The sequence below is a fragment of the Ananas comosus genome, linkage group 4 (genome assembly GCF_001540865.1).
Source record: "Ananas comosus cultivar F153 linkage group 4, ASM154086v1, whole genome shotgun sequence".
In the NCBI taxonomy this organism is placed as follows: domain Eukaryota; kingdom Viridiplantae; phylum Streptophyta; class Magnoliopsida; order Poales; family Bromeliaceae; genus Ananas; species Ananas comosus.
The window spans coordinates 11,031,993-11,045,792 of record NC_033624.1 but is presented as its reverse complement, the minus strand read 5'-3'; the positions used below and the strand labels follow the sequence as shown (position 1 = coordinate 11,045,792).

The 13,800-nt window shown below is 36.4% G+C and overlaps 1 pseudogene; it reads right to left on the bottom strand.

The window, feature by feature from the left end:
- On the bottom strand, positions 390-1,737 carry LOC109708403 (annotated as a pseudogene).

Below are 13,800 nucleotides of genomic sequence, written 5' to 3'. Positions count from 1 at the left end.
CGCTGAATAATCGGGTACCTTGAAACGATTGGTGTTTTGCGCCGACACTGTGGGCTCTTTTAATTTGTATCGTGATACATCTAATATTAATTAAAATAAAGTTAGAATGAACATGAATAAAAATATGTTTATGTATTTTTTAATAAAATTATAAAAAAATATATAGTAACCAATTTATTGTGATATTTAGAAATGAAGACGAATAATATTTTTACTCTAAAAAACTAAAAACTTCAGTTCCACAATTATAAAAATAATAATTTTTAAAAATTTAATTTAACTGAGAACTCCAAGGCTCCGTCAAACAAGTAGAAAAAGAAAAAAAAAAAAAACTGTCACTGATAAACTAAATTATTTAAAATTAATATTAGAAAAATAACAATAATGGAGAAAACAACAACTTCCGAACAGGGCTATATTATTATTTATTTAAACAAGAGGAGATCACAGTAACACATCAAAATTCCATACATTTTCCACCAGAAAGTAGAGACAAATCAGCCTTCATCAGCGAAAGCGAAAGTAGGGACACTGTAAGATCGAAAAGACGTTCGTTAAAGACTTTTTTTAGTTACGGTAGAGACCGCGTTCCTACGTGCGGGCACAGTAACTTACCATGAAACATCAATGGCGGCGGATGAAGTTGGCGATGGCGAGGATGAGCTCGTGGGTCCTGTCGGCGGTGAGGGGGTCGGTGTCGACGGCGAACTTATTGAGGTAGAAGGAGTGGCTGACGCCGCGGCTGAGGAGCACCTCGACGTCCTTCCCGGCCCGCTTCATGGCGTCGCAGTACTCCATGTTGGTGTCGACGATGAGGTCGTGCTCGGCCACGCCGACGAGGAAGGGGGGGAGGGGCAGCGATTCCAAGGGCGGCGCGGCGGGGCCCATGGGGCAGGTGTAGGGGTGGTCCTTGGTGGCCCCGGGGGGCAGGGCGAGGGCGAGGAACTTATCGAGCATGTCGAGCGTGAAGAAGACGGAGTCGGCGCGCTGCTCCAGCTCGGACCGGCTGCGGGTCGACCGGACGAAGCCCGGGTGGAGGAGGATGCCGCCGGCGAGCCCGACGGGGCCGTAGCTGCCGCCGTCGGCGGCGGCGGCGAGGAGGTGGACGAGGTTGCCGCCGGAGCTGTCGCCGATGGGGAAGACGCGGGAGAGGTCAAGGCGGGCGGCGACGGAGGGGGGGAGGAGGGGGAGGTGGCGGAGGGCGGCGGCGGCGGCGTCGAGGGCGGCGGGGAGGCGGCGCTCGGGGGCGAGGGGGAGGGCCAGGGAGACGACGGCGGCGGGGACGGAGCGGGCGAGGCGGGCGTAGAATTGGTGGTACATGAGCCACGATGGGTGGCTGATGCAGAAGCCGCCGCCCTGCAGGTGGAGCAGCACCGGAAGGCCGCCGCGCGGGCAGTCTTCGGAAGGAGTGTTTCGGGCGGTCGGGAGGTAGACGCGGAGGTCAGGAAGAGGGCCTCCGGCGGGCCCGTCCAGGTGCGGTCCACCGTCCCGTCGTCGTAGATGCGCAGCCAGCCCGACACCTCGTCGACCACCACCGCCCCCCGCTCCGGACTGCCCTTCGGCTGCGGCCGCTGCTCTGATTCGTTCGCCGCTGCCGTCGCTGCGAATTCCATGCCGACGGTTTTTAATTACCAACACGTGCGAATTGGCAGAATTGGAATTGGAAGTAAAATTGAATGGCAGGTGATGCTGGGCATGCGTACTTGCGAAAGGGAATTTATAGAGAACAAGCGAAAGGCTTAAAAAAAAAAAAACACGAAAAGTACGCGTTATGCTATTGGACGGACATTTCTTGAAAATTTGGGCGCAGCTTCTCAGAAGAGAAGCGTTTGTATGCGCTAGTATGCAGTCAAACGTCTCAATTGTCCGGAAATTGATGCCACATGTGTTCACTTCGATCTGAGTGGAAGCATCGACACGTATTTTCGGAGAAAAAAAAGAAGGAAAGAAAATTTGCCAAATCTGATTTGTCGCACTCGTTCACAATCTTTTCTTATACTATTTGTAAAGTTACGCTAATTATTAATTTTGAAATTTGGGCCGATAGATATCGTTAAATTATAAAATTAGAAGTATATTTTCATTACTATATTCCAACTTATAATAATCCAGAATTGTAAAATTATATCAATTGGAAGTATACTAATTCTATCTCTTTCCTCACATATTGTCGCATATTGAATTATATTTTATTACTATATCCAAGATAAAATTGTTATTTTACTTATCCAGCGTAAACATCCAATTGCAATTTAAAACTTATTTCAAACTATCTTAAATTATCCTCTATTCTCAAAAACAATAAAAATATCTCTCAAATTTAGATTTCGAATCAAACACTGTCTGAATGTCATAGTTGGACATGTACATGACATCTGCATGTGCTTGACCACATAATTTATTTGGTGGGAATGGAGACAAATGTGCTTATTTGAGAATAACTTAAATTCTTAGTCGTACTTTCACATAAGTTGACATTAGGGTGAGAGTTGAGTCTCCTCCACTGGGGGACTGTTTGGTTATATATAACTTTTTTTTTTTTTTTTTTTTGAGAAAGTAGCACGCTATCCGCTTCATTCAACGGATGTATGAATTAGGCTAAAGGGTGGGCAGCAGGCCCGAAAAAAAAAAAAAAAAAAAAAAAGGATGTAATTTATGATCAAGTCGAGAGAAACGATCCCCACTCATTCACTAATATCCTAAGCCTTTGGACAAGGCTAAGTCCGGGCTATTCGGGGTAAGTCTATTCCTAAAAAAATTTTCATTCTCACTTCCAGATAGTCAAGCAGCGGACAGCAGATTAGGAATGAGTCTTAGTTCTCATTCATGCTCCGATCTTTCTATCGACATTCTTTTCCCAAACTAGTTTCCACTTCGTCTCACCAGACCTGTGCCGATATCGTACCTACCTGTACATATGATAAATTTGTGTGAACATGCATCGACAGACAGATGGCCACAGTTTCTCATCGCGTTCCCATAGGACGACAAGGTAGAGGTTATCGTTCTAAATCCTCTCTTGACAAGTATATCATCAGTCAAGTTTATTTTCGTGGAATAACAGGCCGAAACCCTTTAACCTTAAAAGGATTTTCAGTTCCAGATATTAGAACTGCTATGCTTCTCACCCCCCCCCCCGTCCGTCAGCGCGAATAGGCCGCATGCGAATGACGAAATTGGACAATCAGTGTTCCATCGCATTGGATCGTTGGGTCCGGTCTCTGGTCGATGATGATCAGGAGAAAATTCATTTGTACAAGCTCGTTAGGTTGGGCATTGTGCCCTTGCACTTTGTCCAACATCGGTTCCTAGAATCCTTGGTCCAGTTCCAAGCCCCCCTCGTGAAACATTCGCTAACCTTAAGGTTTTTGCACACCGCCGCCTGATAGGCCTCCGGAAAAGTAAGATTCAGCGTTTTCTCCCCACTCCACCTATCCGACCAAAAGTCTATAGAATGCCCGTTACCCAGCTTGTATGCCGTTCCCCATTTGAAAATCGTATTGAGCCCTAGAACCCCCTTCCACCAGTTTGAGTAGGGTCTGAAAGATTTGCCTTCTCTCAAAGGTATTCTCCTTCGATAGTACAGCTCACGAATTAGCTTATTCCATTGCAGATCTGGAGCCGTGTGAAATTTCCACCACCACTTTGTCAATAAGGCTAAATTCATGGATGCTACATCTAGGATGCCCAGTTCACCTTCCTTCTTACTTCTACAGACATTTTTCCATGCCAACAAGCAGCCCTTACCGGGGAGGTTGCGCTCGCCGTTCCAGAAAAAGTCTCTCCTAAGTGCTTCGATGCGCTTAATCACCCACCTTGGAGCCTTGAATACTGCTAGGGAGAAAAGGGGTATGTTTGTGAGGACCGCGTTAACCAAAATGAGTCTGCCCCCCCTAGATAGAAGTTTAGCTTGCCAGCCTCCGATTTTATGATGAAACTTTTGAATAATCCCCCTCCACGCCTCCTTGGAAGGTGGTCTGGGAGATAGGGGTAACCCCAGATAATTGGTCGAAAATGCTCACATTCTACACTCAAGAATGTTTGCCAATCTAACTTCTTTACCAGCCTTTTGGCCTAGATAGTAAAGTTCTGACTTCTCTCCGTTGATCTTCATACTCGAAGCCCATTCAAATAAATGCCATAGGAATTTAAGATTTCTCATGCACCTGCTTCTAGCCTCACAGAAGAAAAAAGTATCGTCCGCAAACTGAATAAGGGTTACCCTGCTAGCCTCGGAAGGCCCAATGCCTATGAGGAGGTTGTTGGCGATCGCCTCGTTGGTCATTCGGGTCAGGCACTCCGCCACGAGTAGGAATAAGAAGGGTGAGAGCGGATCCCCTTGCCTTACACCCCTCTTCGTTTTAATCCAATTAGTCGGTTGTCCGTTAACCAGTATTGCTACCTTCACATGGCATACACACAACTCGATCCAACTGCACCACTTTGCATCGAATCCCCACCAACGAAGAATACGAAATAGGAAGGGCCAATAAATCCTGTCATAAGCTTTCTCGAAGTCGACTTTAACCCCCACCCCTTCCACTGATGTTTTGCAACCCCAACCGATAAGTTCCGACACAGTTACGAACGCGTCAGTAATATTTCCGCCTTTCAGAAAAGCGGACTGTGTGGGTGAAACCAGATCCTTCATGACCAGCTCTAACCGATTAGCCAACACCTTGGATAAGATTTTTTGGATCCCGTTCAGTAAACTTATGGGTCGAAAGTCATTAGCACGCACCGCCCCCTCTTTCTTGGGAATGAGACATATGAACGCGTAATCGAAGGGAGCAGTGGACAACCTTCCCTCGTGCATCTCCTGAAAAAGGTTAGCAATATCCTCCTTAAGGATGTCCCAAAATGTCTGATAGAATTTTAATGGGAACCCATCTGGGCCCGAAGCTTTATCTCCCCCAAGTTGGAAAACAGCCTTCTTAATCTCATCTAGGTTGAAAGGTTCGGTTAGCCTCATGCGATCAGGATCTTCCACACGATTAGAGCGAAATAACCGACCCCAATCCCCAAAGGAAATCGGGCTTGAATCCTCGGGAGTGAAAAGCGCTTTGAAGGATCTATAGAAGTATAATTTCTTCTCCTCTTCGGACTGGTAATTACTATCGTTATCCGCGATTGGGCCAATCCAGTTAGCCCTCCGTCTACCGTTCGCCACTGCATGGTAGAATCTCGTGTTGGCGTCCCCCTCTTTTAACCAGTGTTGTTTGGCTCTGGTTCTCCAAATAGATGTCTCGTCATTAATGACCTCACTTAGCTTCGCCTTAAGTTCCGCTTTTTCGAAAAATAAGGCTTGCGATAGATCACCAAGTTTTTCCACTTTGTCGATTTTCTGTATATCATCCATTAATTGATTCTTGAGGTTTCTAATACTATGGAACTCTGTAGTGCACCACTCCTTGATCCTCTTCCGACAGTGTCTCAGCTTTGCTGTTAAAGATGCGGCAACCGACTTATTTTGTGTACCTTGAGTACCCTCCTTCCACCAATCCGGCAGTTTAGCAATGAAGCCCTCGTGATTAAGCCAGGCTTCCTCAAGAATCAATTTTGTATATAACTTAATCAGTTTAGCAATGAAGCCGACTTATTTTGTATATAACTTTACTGTACTATAGTTATAACTATATACAAATATAAATTCGGTGTTTGGTTTGATATATTTAACTCCAACTACTGAAATGAGAACTGGAGAAGAAGGCTTAACTGTAACAGTTGGAACTGCATGCGCTCAAATTGATTGCAGTTCCAACTGCGGCCGTTGGAGAGAGTAACTTTAAGAAAAAAATAAGCTTACTTCTCTAATTATTTTTTAAACAATATATATATATATATATATATATATATATATATATATATATATGCATTAAANGAGGTAATCTCACCATTATATATGTAAAATAATAAAATTTTAAATATTATTTCTTAACTACGTGAAACCAAATAAATTATTTTGTAATTGCAATGCTTTTTAGCTACTATATCTAACCAAATAGGATGCATATAATTGCAATTGTTGCTTTTTCAACTCCATTCATATCCAACTACACTTTATTTGTAATTACATCTAATTAAATGACCCTCTAATACTGGAAAAATTGCGTATTAGAAATTTGTGAATTTTTTTTCCTTCAAAATTAATAATATAATAAATTACATGATTGAAGAGATTAACAAGGGAGGGACTTTTGAGTTTGGTAGGTCAAAGGAGTTGATTTGAAAATTTTAAATATCTTGGTCTTCTTTTTTAAAAAAAATATTAAAGATGCAAGAAAATAAAAGGTAACGTTTAGGAAATTGCCATGATCTTATTAAATAATTTAGTGTGATGCATGAGTGTTTCATTGTTATTTTATAACAATCAACTTGAAAGTTGAGAACCGAAAAAGAAGGCAAATAAATCAAAAGATATGAGCATGTAAATATGTAAGTAAATGCGTTACGAACGTATATTATACAAAAATGGTTTATGAAAATATGCTATACCAAAAGTGAAATTTCTTAGAAAGATATCCAAAGTACATTGAGTCTTCATTTTTTTTTCTTTTTTTTTTTGAGAGACAAGTAACATGTTACTTTCTTCGTTTAAAAAAATAAACTTAGCTGAAAATGTGAATTAAGTAGGAATCAACTAGATATCTAAAGTACATTAAGTCCTTTATTACTTGCGCTAGAAACAGTTAGTCAAAGTACATTGAGTTTTCAATGCTGCATTTGGTTCGGATATAAATAAGAACGGCTTGTTTTAAGAATAGGTACAAGTTCAGATATAAGCAGGAATAAGACTAATTTTGCGTTTGGATGAAAATTGAGTTGTTCGTAGGAGTAAGATAAATAGTATTTGGATGGTTAGAGTGAAACAAGGGGAATAAGAGTTATAATTTTAAACTAAAACCATTTTATCAATTATTTAACATCAAAATATTTTTTAAAAATAATTTAATAAATTAATAAACTTATTAGCCATGAACATTAAACACCAGGTTGTGGACCTGGTGTTTAATGTTGAGAATAAAATAATATATACATTAATTGATTTTAATTTATGAAGTTTCTTGTACTGTACAGCAACGCGGCAATCACCAGTTTCTCTCTCTCTCTCTCTGTTTCGTTTTTATTTTTTATTTTTATTTTTTTAGAAAATAAGAGCAGACAAACACATATAGGTATTATTTGGCTCAGAAATAATTTTTTTGGTTATTTCTAGAATAGGTACAACTTTATAGATAAATGGAAATAAAATCAATTTTACATTTAGATAATAAGAATAAAAATAATTATAATAGTTAAATAACAATATTGTATAAAATTAATTAACATCAAGATATTAAGTAAATAATATTTACTAAATTAATTAATTAATTTATCATGAATATTATTAGATAATCATAAATATTAATTAATAAATAAATTAGGAGATTAATTAATTATTAATTAATTAACCATGAGTACTGTTAATTAATAAATAAACTAACTATAAATAATTTGATAAGTTAGCAAATTAAGCTAATAAATTAATATATTAGTAATTAATTAATTAATTAATTAGTTATTTTGGTCAAAATATTAATTGATTAATCAATATAGATATTAGTTATTACATAAAAACACTAAATAATTATTAATTTAGCTAATATTTTATTATTAAATTAATAAAGGTACAAAGTAGGGATGTAAATGAATACGGATATCCGAATTTTATCCGAATCCAAATCCGAACAGAGTGGATTTTATCCGATGTAAATGGATATGGATTCGAGTATGATGAATATATAAAAAAAAAAATCCGACGGATTTAGGCTCGGGTATGAATATTTTAAAAAAATCCGAACCCACCCAAACCCAACCCGAACCCGAACCCGACTCGAACCCAACAAATTTGATATGATATAATGTATAAAAATAATTCGAACTATTAAATCTGAATCTAAAGGCCAAAAAATACTTACACTTTTATAATTTAAAAAATCAAAAAATATATATTTTTTATAACCTAAACCCTAATATTTAAATATCAAAATCTTGCCATTTTCCAAACCCTTCCAAGCCCTAATATTTAAAATCTCAAAAGATTCAAAATCTTTCCATTTTTCAAACCCTCTTCTTCTCCAATCTTTAATAGTTAAAATCTCAAAAAGAAAACTAAAGAAGTGATTGTAGACTTGTGTAGTGGCTTGTTAATTCTTCTCCATGAGGCCAAGAGGGTATTTTGGCTTATTACTTTCTTTTCAAGAATCACAACCTCAAATCTAAGAGGAAAAAAGTTGAGATTTTTTATTTAAAAAAAAATCAAGAATTAAACTTGCTTATTTTGATGTGGGTTTTTTTTTATTCTTCATATATGTTTTTTTTTTTTTTCTTATTTTTTAGTTTAGTATTTTAGTTCTCGTAGGTTGTTGGGTAATGGAACTATCTTCTTTTTTAAAAAAAAATTAAGAAATTTTTGTTTTATTTTTCTCTTAATTAGTAATTTTACTTTACTCTCTCNAATTTAAAAAATTTTTGTTTTATTTTTCTCTTAATTAGTAATTTTAACTTTACTTTCTTAGATCTTGTGGACAATGGAACTCTACCTTTTTTGAACTTTAAAATCTTTGATTTTATTTTTCTCTTAATTAGTATTTTTAATTTTAGTCTCTTAGTCTTATAAATTTCGTTTTATTTTTTCTTAATTAATAATCTTTTAGTTCTTATGAGTTGTTGGGCTAATAAACTATCTTTTTTTTAAAAAAAAACTTTTGTATAATATGTTTCAAAATTTTAATTTTTTTGGTATAATATGTTCCAAATTTGATAAATATTATTTTCGGATTCAGGTTTTCGGGTTTAGAATCGGGTTTTAGGTTTTTGGTCGGATTCGAGTTTGTTCCTGATTCGGGTTCGGATTTTCGGGTTTCGGATTTTTTGTCGGGTTCGGGTTTGGATATGGATTTTTAAAATCCGTCGGGTTCGGATTCGGATTCGGATTTCAGATTTGATAGTCGGGTTCGGATTCGGGTTTTTAAAAATCCGCCCCGAATCCGACCCGTTGACACCCCTAGTACAAAGAGAAGAAATTGTTATTCCACCAAAAGGGTAGAACAACAATTCCTCCCTCTTAACGACTTATTCTATAATAACCTGTTAAAAGGGAGATTAAATAAACTCATTCCTCCCTCTAGTGTTTGGATGAATTAGAGGAATAAAGTGGTCTATTCTCACTTTATTCCTTAACCAATAAATACAATTTCAAATGATTAATGCAACATTTGAATTATTGGCTTAAAAGAGCCAGCATTCTATTTTGTGGCGGGAAGCTATATTGGGTCGAGTTACATTCGAAATGGCGAGAGGTCGAATTGGACCGAGTCATATTTGAAGTCACGGATGCTGGTTAAACGAGTCACAATCAAGACCCATGGGTGCTATATATGTCTATAAGTTTTAAGTAAGTTAGTTATATCTTTTTAATAGTTCAAGCTCTTGAAATTAATAATTAGCATCAACGATCCAACAAGTAGTATTAAAAAAAAACATCATCGGTTCGTTTTCTGTATGTTGCACAAATATTAGAGACAGAGGTTAAGAATTCGATTCTCATGTTTTCATATGCTGCACAAATCCGTGGCCCGTGGGTGCTATATATGTACGCTTTAAAGTGCGAGTAACAATCAAGACTTGCCGGTGTTTTGTCTGTATATTTTAAGTGAATTAGTTGTATCTTTCAAGACTCATTGGTGCTATGTTTATATGCTTTAAGTAATTGAGTGTATATTTCTACTAGCTAAAGCTTTTGGAATTAATGGCCAGCGCCAATGATCCGAGAAGAATAAGTCTCAATTAATCCATCTTTGGCTAAATGATGTGCTATTACATTCTCGTCAGTTCTAATGTGCTGAAGCTTAATGTTAAGGTGATGCAGCAAAACTTGAAATCTTCCACAAGTATATGCTGCAAATGTCCAATTGGAAGCCGTCTGTGGATCCAAATTAAACAGCATTAATTAACTTACCTCCATTGCATCACTACATATAATAGTTTGGCAAGTTAGTAAATTACGAACATAGTTAAGAGTAAGAAGTATAGCATATACCTCCTCAGCTCCTCTTCAGCAGCAGATATGGGGTGTCAACATACCACATCTTGAGGCCTATGTTGCCTTACCTATATAGCCTAGTTTATTTTTTCAATAAATAAAGTGGATAGCATGCTACTTTTTCTTTAAAAAAAAAAAAAAAAACCACATCTTGAAAGGTTATGCTAAAGAGACATTAACCCAGCAACATAAATCCCATTTCTTAGGAGTTATGGTAAAGCTAGAGTAATCCAGGAAGCTAGTTGCATCAGGTTTCTTTTTTCGAAAAATAACATCACAGCAAGTTTTCCATAGCTGCCAACAAATAATAAAGATATAAGTAATGTATTAACCATGTTTAATTTCTACTTGTTCTTTGATAAAGATAAGTCACCACTCACCTCATAAAAGATGGATGAGACGTCAACAACACACATGCAACAAGCACGAGAAAAAGCACAAGAAAATGCTAAGGGGGCGTTTGGATCCTCGTAAAACAACTCCGAAAAAAAATTTTTGGTTGAAAAATTATTTTACTATTGTTTGATTGTCTGTAAAAAATTTTTGGAAAAAACTTTTTTTTACAGATTATCATAAAACAAATCCTTTTCGTTTTTCGCTCGCATCGAGCGGAAAACAAAAACCTGACGCTGTGAAAGGAAGGTTAACACGCGGTCCACGAGGTGAACTTCACCTCGTGGATCACGTGAGGGAGAGTTCACGAGGGGTCCACGATGAAAAATCGCGGCTCATGCGCTTCCTTGCATCGGGGTCCACGAACTCATGTAAGTGCTTGTGGACCAAGGTGAGTGGTCCACACTGGACACTCACGTATAATATATATTATATATATATATAATATATATAATATATATAGTATATATTATATATATTTATTTTTTATTTATAAATATATAATAATTTATTTTATAATATTAAATATATATTATTATTATATATATATTATATATATATTTTAAATGTATCTTGTTTAAATATAATATATAATAATTAATATATTATGATAATTATTTATATTAATAATATTTATATATATATATATAAGGAGAAAATATATATAATAATTTTTCATATATAGCATAATAATTATTATTATATATTAATAATATATATATTAAATAATTTTTTATCTTTTTCTTTCAACCAAACAACGTCACGGAAAACGATTTTTCTTTTCTTACACACGAAACACAAACGACGTAAAACCTTTTTCCCACCGATTCCACCGAAAATTTTTTTTTCACAGTTTTACGTGAAACCAAACACACCCTAAATGTTTGGCAGTTTCATCTGAATCATCTACATCTAGAGTAAAGAGACAAGTACGAGTCTATTCAACGAGTCTTCTCTCTTCAGGGCGGCGTTAGGTGGCAGGGCATCAACCATACATCGCCTAGAATGATTTTTACTCAAGGCAAGATATTCTTAATTACACTTTCGTATAATTGAAGCTGCCCTTTAGATGTGATTGATCTGAGAAGAAAAGGTATGTGAATATTTTGGATCTAAAACCAATCAACAATTCCAAAATGTCGGCCTTAAGGAAAGATGGACACCCATCACATTTAAAAGTGTAAAGATGTACAACACTTATGGACAACCTAACCTTCGCCACTGAATATGAAGTTTTTGATGCAAAACAAGGAAGCCTAATTCTAAGTATGAAACCAGCAATATCTGGGGGGTAAAAGTATGATAGCTCTATTCCAGCTACCTTCCTGATTAATAAGAAGGGTTACAATGAAAATATTAAAAGGGAGAGAAATCTCGTTCAGATTAGAAACATTTAAATGGCTTTAGGAATAGAGATGTGAGATACGTTGTTGCATAGTGGCCAAAAGCACCCTTTTCGCAGTAAGGGCTTGAATTTTAGAACAAGATCTTCAAAGATGTGAAACTAGAGATCCAAAAGAAAGTTGTGTGAAAGTGTTTAGTGTTTGTAAGCTTGGCCCATAAAGTAACTGGTTTTGCAAGTAATTCCATCCCATGTTAAAAATGAGGGCTTTGTTAACATACATAGGATAAGAATAGTATTTCTATACTTGTTATTTTTCGATACCATTTATTCAATATTTCTATTCCACGACTAAGATTTAATTTCTTTTTAAGTTATGCTCTGCAATATCAGGTCATTTTGATAGAGGTACCGATTATCAGGCACCATAAAGAGATTTATTTTAGACTTTTAATATGTGGGTAATTAAATAATTTTACCTTTATTATATTATTTGCCTTTGGCCAACTCCACGACTTCTTCAGGAAGATTATCTATCAGTTCAAATCTAAGGATACAAAGTCAATAGGTCCGAATCTAAGTACGTAAAGGTAATTTTAGCTTTGTTATGTGCTCATCTTTTATAGTTTTTCTTTAGATTTACTATTCTTTTTATTTCTTTTATCATTTTTATCCAATGAGAATCTAGAACATTAGCCAATTTCTTCTCTAACCGGTGACATCGTGAGAGAGAGGGACTAAAATGCCCCGCTACATTATAGTTAGTTAATTTGCGAATTATTCGCGAATTTTTGAAAAACCAAATTAAACGGCTATTTTCGAAATTTTCCCAAAAATTCGGAAAAAAAGGGGATTTTTTGAGTAAAAATACGTGTTCGCGTATTATTCGGTGAAAAAAAACGGATCGCGCACGTGCCTGCCCGCGCTCCTGCAGTCTTGCATACGCTCTTGGACCGGCTGGCCCAAAACAGTAAACTACAAAAAAAAAAAAAAAAAAAAAAAAATCTTTCCAAACACCATCGCAAGACCAAAAAAAAAAAAAAAAAAATTTCTTTTCAAATTTTTACTTAATTATCTTAATTTTGTAGCTATTTATTTCTATATTTGTAAAAGATATGAATATTTATGCTAATAGCATAAATCTTGAGAGAAAAAAATTAAATTTAATAGCCAAATTTTTTATCCCCAATTTTTAATTTTTTATCTGAGATATATATAAGGTTTTAAAGCTTGAATTTGTTGATTTTGGCATTATTTTATGGCTTGCAACTTGTTGATTATTGATTTTTGCCACACATCATTCGATGCTACGTGTTCTCCGATACTAATTCATCATTAAAAGATAGAACGCTAGATTTAGAAAGTTCTCTTTAATTTAGAGGCCATGCATAAATGATAAAAGTTCATTAAAATAAATTTAATTAAGTCGAGAGCATTTAGCTGATTAAAGTTGGTTCAATGTAGCTCGGAGCGAACTTGTTCGACAATAAAAGCGACTCGATTTGGCTTGTAACATGAACAACTTATAAATTATCGCAAAGAAAACTGCAGTGATCGATGGAAATTGATTTAGATAGAAACTCTAGTTTTCAACACATGGAGAAGATAGTATGTAGGACGTCGAGCGCAACAAAAACATCAATCTTTAATCAAACGCAAACTTGAAGGAGAAAATAAAACCTGTAGCTTCAGATTTCACAAGACTTTGATACCAAATTATTAGACTCTCCCGCTCCTAATTTTTGATACTGATAGATGGACTTAATGTTTGTATTAGACATTTCTCTGCTTCAAGAAGGACTTAACGTTTGTATTTAACGTCGAGAGGAAAGCACCAACTGTCCCTAGAGCAAGTGGCAAAGAATTTTGTGATTGGTATCCGAGACCCAAGTTCGAATCCTAGTTGATTCACATTTCTAGCTAAGTTTATTTCTAAATGAAATAAACGAAGCGGGTAGCGTGCTACCTATCTCTCAAAAAA